Consider the following 6,000-nt stretch of genomic DNA (forward strand, 5'->3'; position numbering starts at 1 on the left):
ATTTCCTCAATATTTTTGTACCCTCAGATTCCAGATTTTCAAATAGTTGTATCTCGGCCAAATATTGCCCTATCCTAACAAACCATACATCAATGGAAAGTGTATTTATTCAGCTTTATATGATTATGTGTAAATATCAATTAAAAAATAATTGACCCTTATGACCGGTTTTGTGGTCCAGGGTCACAAATGTGTTTCAAATGACTTATTCTAGTCCTGCTCTGTGAAGCCATACAATAGCTTGGTGCGACAAACAGACCAAAATTTTATCTGCTATAGCTAACTGTCAGTTGTTTGGTACCTAATGTTGGTTTGTAGTTACTGTTAAACATATATTTCCCATTAGCCTAATTAATTAAAAAAATATCAATATCTTCTTGCAGTAAACACTACACTTTGTGCAAAACTGGAAAAAAGTATTATTAATTTCTCTTCCTTTTTTCAGTAACAAATTTGAATAAATTTATTCGATTTCTACATGTGGGCGGGAATTGAATGCCCCTTTCTGCTGATTGGTCAGCCGAAGATCAAACCGTGCCATCATCAGTTCTTCCGCAGTATCACACAGCAGAATAATAGTCCTCCACTGCTGCAGTTGTACGGATTCTTAACACATTTATTGCAACTACATTTCATCTTTATTCATCAAACATCCTCATTTAATCATACCGGGGCAGAGTGTAGACAGGGCTTTCTTCTGTGTAGATATAAATTCTATTCTTTGCATCAGCTGCATGGCAGGGTATGATATGACAGCTGTCATAGCCTACCCTGCTCACCCAGTAAGTCTGTTTGTTTAATTAAGTAATTAATTAATTCATTTCAAAATAAATATTTTGCAATGAATTAAGACAAAAAAAAAAAAACTAAAGTCACCATTCTCTGTCATTTTATATTAGCAAGTGCGAGCAGGACATTTTTGTGTTAATTAAGTAATAAGCCTTTAGAACAACATTAAGGTGAGTAGCCTAATCACTCTAGTTCACATGGTTCCAACAAATTGCGATGGGTTAAATAAACTCAATAAGCAGACAGAAGCGACTACTGTCAAGTGCAGACCAGTATTGAAGTGCACAGGAAATAAGCAAATAAATATTTTGCAATGAATTAAAGACAAAAAAAAAAAAACTAAAGTCACCATTCTCTGTCATTTTATATTAGCAAGTGCGAGCAGGACATTTTTGTGTTAATTAAGTAATAAGCCTTTAGAACAACATTAAGACGAGCAGCCTAATTGTTCTACCCCTGAACGGAAAATGAAAATTTAAGCTGAATTCTCGTTTTTCGTTTTTTGGAAAAAAAATTCTACTTTCTACTTTTCTACTTTCAATATTAAATCAAAAAACGAATGATACACAGATTCTCCCCATGCAGTCCTCATTCACCTTGATTATAGTGAAAAGAGTGGCCAGGATATTCAGGAAATCTCATTTTGTGTTCCACAGAAAGCCGTACAGGTTTGGAATCACATGACGCTAAATAAATGATTTTTTTGAGTGAACTATTCCTTTAAAAGTACATACTTTCCCAATGCCAGAAAGTGAGTACTCTTGCACTAAGCATTTAAAGCTCAAACCTGCCTAGGTGTTATTGGCAATTTCCAGTACTCCCACCAATTTCGTGTGGTGTAGTGGTAACAGTATGTCCAACATGTAACACAGATAACAAACACCAGAAAAAGCTTCTCACTGAACGGCGCATATACAGTATCTCTACAGAATTCGGAGGCTTTCAAAACATTCTTGAATCAAACTTTCCATGTCATTTCCTCTTCTCGACAGCTCATTCATCCGTCTGCAGCTTGGTGCTGGTTTACGTGTGTGTTGGTGCAGAGCTTCATGAATGAGGCATATTCAGTTTCTCCTGGTCTGAAGCTGTTAAACAGGTTTATTAGAGTGGAGATTTCTCTCCATGCCGCAGCACAATGCTGCTTCTGTGAGCGCAAGACAATTGACTGCAGCTAATGACCCGCACACTGAGAAACCAGCTCAAACAATGAGTACTCGAGAGAGAAAATTACTCACACACGGCAGCTTGTATGAGTTCATCATTCAGATATGATACTGAATTTTACCAGACCTGTCAAGAACATGTCCAGGTCATATTTCTCCACATGATTAAAAGGAAAAAAGAAGAAACTACAATTTGCATAAAGATGCCTATTTGAAGGGCTGATAAGATTGCAAAAAAAAGAGATAAATGAAAAGTACAATTGTGCAGTTCATCTGAAATTAGGCAAAATTAGCTTTTATTTGTAACTAATAACTGTTGTTTGGTTATTGATGATAATTATGATGAGCATAATACATGTTTAAATACAATTCACACCATTAATATTAACCCATATTGGTAACACTTTAGTTTAGGAACCAATTTACGCTATTAACTTGTTGCTTACTATCATATTGGCTGTTTATTATTTCTCACAAAGCACATATTAATGTCTTATTTTGCATGACCATATTCTAGATCCCTTAAAGGGGTCATATGATGCGATTTCAAGTTTTCCTTTCTCTTTGGAGTGTTACAAGCTGTTCGTGAGTAGATAAGATCCATAAAGTTGCAAAGACTAAAGTCTCAAACCCAAAGATATATTTTAAAAGTTAAGACTCGTCCACGCCTACCTAAAATGCCTCGTTCTAACACGCCCCACATGTCTACGTCACGATGTGGGAAGATTTGCATAATGCAGCCCAAATGTTCACGCAAAGAAAGAAGGCGTTCTCACTGTAGTATTGTTGCCGCCGCCGCCATGTTGTTGTCATTGAGACGCTGTGTGTTTCGTTGTGAAAGCGAAACTACTTTGTTTGGTCTTCCAAAAGAGGCCACGACTAGAAATCAGTGGTTAAGTTGTATTTACAACACTGTTCCAGAACAGTTCAACCCAAATATTCAGATGTGTGCAGCGCATTTTACGGAGGAAGAGGACTGTTTAGAGTAGCCTACAATGCCAGTGTTCCGGTGAAGTCAGTTCCCCTGTTTCCCCTTCGGCGCGCATGCTGACCCTATACAGTCTATGATGCTGACAAATAATGCTGACTCACAGCCTGTAAGTACGTTTTCATATTTAAAGGATTTGCCACTGATGATTCAAACGCGAGTTTTGAGCAGTGTAGAGTAGCCGCTTGTTGTTTGTCATTTCTCCGATCACAAATGCAGACATGGTTTTATGTTTACGTGGCCCGATGCAATGCAACGCGTAAAAAGACAGTATAAGTCACTATAATCAGTAATTATGTCCCCACTGGATGCAACAAATGCCTAGTTTATTATGGGTTTTATTGGTTTTATCTTGTCGCGCCGGGATACGGCATCACAGTATGGTAAGGAGCGTAACATTTCCGTCACACGCTTGAGGTATTCGGCCAATCACAACGCACTGGATAGCTGGCCAATCACAGCACACCTCGCTTTTCAGATCGATGAGCTTTGTAAAAATCGACGCGTTTCAGAAAGGCGGGGCATAGAGGAGAAACCATAATGTACAGTATGTGGAAAATAATGTGTTTTTTTAACCTTAAACTGCATAAACACATTTCATTACACTAAATACACAAAATAATGTTATTTTTTTTAGCAACGTCATGTGAACCCTTTAACGCTACCCCATACTAACTGCTAAAAAGCAAAAGCAATATTTTACACTATTTTTAAACCATTGCAAGTAAGTCATCAGTGCAAATGTCATGATGCTGTTAGAGGCAAGGGTGCAGTTTTAATTTAGCGAAGTTGACTGCTTGGCTCAGTCACATGATCAGATTATAGATTTAGACATGACAGAATGTGTAGATGTCCAAATGGGTCTGGGCAGTGCTTAATTTGTAAATGAAACATTGCCGGATCCAAATCAGCAGTTAAAAGGCGCAGTGACCGACACTGACAATACAACTTCAGTTTTCCCGGAACATTCAATGACGTCATTAAACGGTGATGACACAACTAAGAGAATCCGTGTATCATTCAATCATTCGTTTTTTTATTTAATATTGAAAGTAGAAAAATTAGAAAACGGCTCCTTTTTCGTTTTTTTCCAAAAAACGAAAATTCAGCTTAAATTTTTGTTTTTCATTCTTGGGTAGAAAAATGAATAAACAGCTTGAATATTCGATTTCTACATGTGGGCGGGAATTAAACGCCCCTTTCTGCTGATTGGTCAGCCGAAGATCAAACCGTGCCGTCATCAGTTCTTTCGCAGTATCACGCAGCAGAATAATAGTCCTCCACTGCTGCAGTTGTACGGATTCTTAACACATTTATTGCAACTTCATTTAATCTTTTTTCATCAATCAAACAGATTAATGAATAGCTCGACACAACTCATACCGGGGCAGAGTCTAGACAGGGCTTTCTTCTGTGTAGATATAAATTCTATTCTTTGCATCAGCTGCATGGCAGGGTATGATATTACAGCTGTCATAGCCTACCCTGCTCACCCAGTAAGTCTGTTTGTTTAATTAAGAAATGTATTAATAAATTTGTTTCAAAATAAATATTTTAAACACTAAGACAAAAACGAAAGAATAATAAATTGGCTTGGGTATAGGCCTATAATATTCACGCAAGACCTGTCATTCTGACTGACAACCGGAAAACAACAGATATTAAATAGCCTATAGAGTTATATAATGTAGTCTTGTGTTTTATTAAAATTGATTATAATTGATATCTCAAAAGGATATGCACTTGTGCGCGGCGTGAACTGCTGCACACTCGCACTGCAACTCAAGATTTTCATAAAATATAAAAACTTGCCATTTCGGTTTATTTCTCACCAAACCCTCAGTATACCTTCAGAATGCTTGGAATATACGCCACGAGATGCATAGGATTATTTTACGACAGATATGCATCCGCTTAAAAAAAAAAAAACCTAAAGTCACCATTCTCTGCCATTAAATTGGCAAGTGCGAGCAGGACATATTTGTGTTAAGTAATAAGCCTTTAGAACAACATTAAGGTGAGTAGTCACTCTAGTTCACACAGTTCCAATAAATTGCGATGGGTTAAATAAACTCAATAAGCAGACAGACACGACTACAGTCAAGCGCAGACCAGTATTGAAGTGCACAGGAAATAAGCAGCAGTCATATTTAAAGCAGTTTAAATTAATATTGAGTACTGATTGATGTTCACTTGGATTTTTTTTTCCCCATCGAGGGGAAATAACTTAATACTCATTTACGACTAGTCATTTATAGTCGTATGGTAAAATGTATATTTTTATTTGTGTAACGTTATGTTCAAAATAAATACAAAATGTCATGCCTTTGAAAAATAAAGAGAACAACAGAATGCGCTGCTTTAGCGCATCTCGGTCTCCTTGAGCATCTTTCTGGCGCATGTCACAAACATGAACCACAGCGAATACTCATCTTTTAAAAGGCTTCATTTAGATTATTTGACGTTAAATGCATCATATAAGTCACTTTGGAATAAATCACAGTAGGCCTATGTATCATGATAAAAAAAAAGCGACTTTACAGTCTGGAAATATTTAGGCTATAGCAAATTATTTCACGGACCCCCTATCTCTTTAAGAACCGCTGGTCTACACAAAAAAGACCTGTCTAGATCCTGCCCTGGTGAGTTGTGTCGAGCTATTCATTAATCCGTTTGATGAGAAAAATATGAAATGTAGTTGCAATAAAATGGGTTATTAATCTGTACAACTGCAGCAGCAGAGGACTATTATTCTGCTGCGTGATACTGCAGAAGAACTGATGACGGCACGGTTTGATCTTCGGCTGACCAATCAGCAGAAAGGGGCGTTTAATTCCCGCCCACGTGTAGAAATCAATATTCAAGCTGTTTATTCATTTTTCCATCATGAACGAAAAACGAAAATTTAAGCTGAATTTTCCTTTTTCGTTTTTTGGGAAAAAACGACTCGTGACGACACATTGATGTCCTAAGACACTAAACGATCGGTTTGTGCCAGAAACCGAACAGTATTTATATCATTTTTTACCTCTAATACAGCACTATGTCCAACTGTCTTTG

At 37.1% G+C, this 6,000-nt stretch overlaps 1 protein-coding gene across 1 annotated transcript in view; it reads left to right on the forward strand.

Moving 5' to 3' along the window:
• LOC107550986 (alpha-1,3-mannosyl-glycoprotein 4-beta-N-acetylglucosaminyltransferase B-like) overlaps positions 1-6,000 on the forward strand; it is a 148,667-nt gene that overhangs the window by 46,798 nt on the left and 95,869 nt on the right. The gene's annotated exons all lie outside the window — the stretch shown is intronic.

This window comes from Sinocyclocheilus grahami, unplaced genomic scaffold, assembly GCF_001515645.1.
Source record: "Sinocyclocheilus grahami isolate Dianchi unplaced genomic scaffold, SAMN03320097.WGS_v1.1 scaffold411.1, whole genome shotgun sequence".
Classification (NCBI taxonomy): Eukaryota; Metazoa; Chordata; class Actinopteri; order Cypriniformes; family Cyprinidae; genus Sinocyclocheilus; species Sinocyclocheilus grahami.